Here is a 3,616-nt window from a genome sequence, read left to right on the forward strand (position 1 = left end):
CATGTTCATAAGATTTTCCATCAAATAAATGCTCCAAGTTCTTGTTGCTATCTCTATAAAGTTTAGTTACAGAAAAGAAGCATTAGGCTATGGAAAAGTTATTAATAAAAAAGAAAAAAGAGAGATGAGAAAAAAATGAACAAGTGTCCGAGATATCTAAAATAATGGGTACTCAGATGCCCACCTGAAAAAAAAGAGAGATGAATAAGATAGCCCATGTTTTCTTGCAAAGTTATTTCCAATTCCTAAAAGAGAGAGATATTTTCAAGGCATAGTAGAATTAGGTTAGCCACCATATATATATCCACCATACATCCACACACATGCACATCTTAATTTGATTGTATGACTCAATGCTCTTTGGATCCGAGGTTTGACTTTACAATATATGTATTACGAGTATGCTCTTTCATGCTTTTTCCACTCCTATGAGCTCCACATAAGCCTTAGTTGTAGGAAGAGAAAGGCATAACATCACTATTGCCTTAGAAAGGATCCACAAATACCATATATATTGAGAGACTAGAGAGTGTCATACAAAGGAAGCTCTGAGTTTTATTTTAAAAAACCTATGAAAACTCTAGAATAATGGTTGAGCAAAGAACTTAAGACATAGTGCTTGACTTGATTATTCTATCTTTTAATTGCTTAAGACCCAACTGAAAGCTAAGAAGCCCCATGATTGAAGTTTATATGGGTAAGTTTGAAAATCAGATCAGTTTACTCTAATCCGGAGGAGAATTCTTGTTTGAACGCAAGTGTACTTTTGAGGAGTGAAAGCATCGATGCAACTCCTGATCTATTTACTGAGTTTAGCTTTGCTAAGGGACTAGCAAAGGTTAAGCTTGGGGGAGTTTGTTGATGGTAGTTAACAACCATTATAAACCATCAATATAACTTGTATAAGGGCTTGAAAATAATCACCAACAAAGATCTAGGGGTTTAAACTAACAAATTCCACGAGTCATTTGAGAAGATAGAAACCCTAATCATCCTCAGAGCTCCACCATATTCTAGGGCATAGCTAGTTAGGCAAGGTCTAGAGGGAGGCAAGTAGGTTTTGCTTGGATTCCTAATCATGTCAAGAGCGTGTTTGGTATAATCTTTGTACCCTCTCTCTTTTGTATCTCTCACTAGGTAGTGTGCCCGTGCGTTGCTACGGGACAACTAAACTTTTGTACTTAAAACACAAGGATCGCACAATAAGATAACAATATTATGAAATTAAATACCAATGTTAAAGTTATAGTTAATCCAAAAAGCAAAGTTTGTGAAATTAACAATCACAGAGAGCACAGCGTCACAAGCTTACAAACTCTACTTTATAGACCTTTCCATGATGCGCCTAAGATAATGTTTTATATCGACAGGAAGAAATCTCCAATATCCATTTCTTTTGTGCGCCAATAACTCCACGAATATGTTCCGTCGCATCTCCATACCATTCTGTACACAGGCTCGAGTATATATGTCAATATTAGTGCTAGTCGCATGGGTAATGCGTCTCTTGAAAAATCTTCCACAAAAACTTAAAACAAAGTGTTATAATCACTGTATAAATATGTGTGGCTTTTGGTCTATTCCACGTAGACATATACTATAGAATAAGATATCCTCTTAAGTGTCTGGCAAGATTCATGATCAGCGATATATAGAAATAGTTAAATCCTAGGTATTATTATTGCAAGCTATAGTGACTCTACGTTAGTTACCCATCTATGTCCTCTGCAATGTTTCCTTCCCGTCTGAATTTCCATTTGAAGACATCTTCATTCCATCTAGGAATATATACATTCATTGTGTCCATGTACTACAAGGTAAATCCAAGACTGTACCTGGCTTACATCAGCGCTGGTATGTCTTTACACCAGTCTTCAATAGGTCTAGGATCAATCATGATAAGCATTTTCTCCTTCTGATCGAAAACATAAAGCATATACTCTTGAACGTGCAGCCATGGCAAAAGAAATTGCAAACATGGTAGCGTTTTGAATAGTATATAGGAAACAAGTAATAAAAGCAGGAGTAAGCGACTGACATATCTGCATTGTGCTAAGTTGTATTCCATATCCTCACATACACCAATTGTAGCAGTCATTTCTTTCTTAGTGTATTTTTTACGGTATTCTGGCATTTTTGTTAAAGCACACATTTTCTGGAAGAGAATGATATCGAGAATCAAGATTAGTATAACTTGGCCTACTTTATACAATTAGGAGAACAACAAATAAGACAATATAATATAGCACGATAAGAATTTTAAAAATGTGCTTACATAGAATCTTAGGTCCATGTGATGCTTTGTAATACTATTGTATTTTTTCATTGTATTGTACTCTCGAGCTGCCTGAAAATAGACACCTAAGTTGAAACAGTTCTCAAAGATATCTCGATTGTTCATTAACAACTCTTGTAGGTCCTTCACACTTAGGGCAGTCATGGAGGGATGAAAACCTTTAACCCAAGGCTTCCTGCAAAGAATTAGACACTGATGATGGTTTTCATCATATAAGATAGCACACTATTATTAGTAAATAAAGTAATTAAAATAAGCATGTAGCTTACTTCAACGTCACTTCATCCTAAATTGCCATGATGTAATCACACAATAACTCAGTCATCTCTTCCTTGTTCATTGGCATGTCTTTCATGGCCTCAAATGCCCAAAACTCATTAGGGTCTTGGTTGGCATGGACTTGTGGGGATTTATTCTGAGTTTGTATGTGTTGAGGGTTGCCTGTTTGAACCACTAAGCATTCGGCCTCCTCATAATGTTTTCTCTTTTTCATGGACACTTGATCAGCTATCTTTGGATTCTCTATTATGGCACAGTCACTTGGGCTTCCAATATTTTCATCCCTATCAAGATATGGAGCACCCTTTCGTTTGTTTAACTCTGACGATACAAGATCGCCGCAAGCTTCCATCTAAATTCTTTCATATCATCCTGCACGATAGTATGAACCTAATTAATTATTAATTAAAAACCCACAGCTAGTGCACACTCATAACTTGTGGTAAGACGCATAGTTTACCTGATTGAACTCGTCTGACAAATCGTTCACAGTCCAATACTCCATAAAGTTTATTAAGAATAAACCACATGAAAAACTACATACAACATTAATAGATGTTCAGGCTCACATTAGATCAAAAAGGCAGAGACACATAAAATTCAACTTATATGACATGCCATTATTTCTAACGTACCCATCTGTTTGTAATAATTTGTCGTGGAAAATCTCCCTAACCGGCCAGGTATCAACCTCAACATCTAGCCATTTGTGCTCTTTTGGGCCTATCTCCTCCAATATGAAATCTATCTATTTCCGTAATCCACCTCGCTATTTGTTCATAGAAGAACAAATCAATCAGCATTTCTAAAATATAAAATATGTACAAATAGTTGTGTTAGGAAATACCCACAATTTTATTGAGGTCAACACGTCTGAACATCTCGCCCAAAGAGTCTAGCACCTGAACCTCACATTTGTCGGTGTTTATAACAGCAAGATACCAATGTGTATTTTTAACATTTATTGGAAGGAACACCTATCAAATCAAACAATAAACATTTTGCCAGGCATAAAAAATTGATAATGAAAGACCAATAGAT

The 3,616-nt window shown here is 35.8% G+C and overlaps 1 pseudogene; it reads right to left on the bottom strand.

Annotated features, from left to right (window-relative positions):
- Nucleotides 1–1,317: 1,317 nt before the first annotated feature.
- Nucleotides 1,318–2,152, bottom strand: LOC136528060 (uncharacterized; annotated as a pseudogene).
- Nucleotides 2,153–3,616: the final 1,464 nt, after the last annotated feature.

Source organism: Miscanthus floridulus, chromosome 19 (assembly GCF_019320115.1).
Source record: "Miscanthus floridulus cultivar M001 chromosome 19, ASM1932011v1, whole genome shotgun sequence".
NCBI classification, from domain to species: Eukaryota; Viridiplantae; Streptophyta; class Magnoliopsida; order Poales; family Poaceae; genus Miscanthus; species Miscanthus floridulus.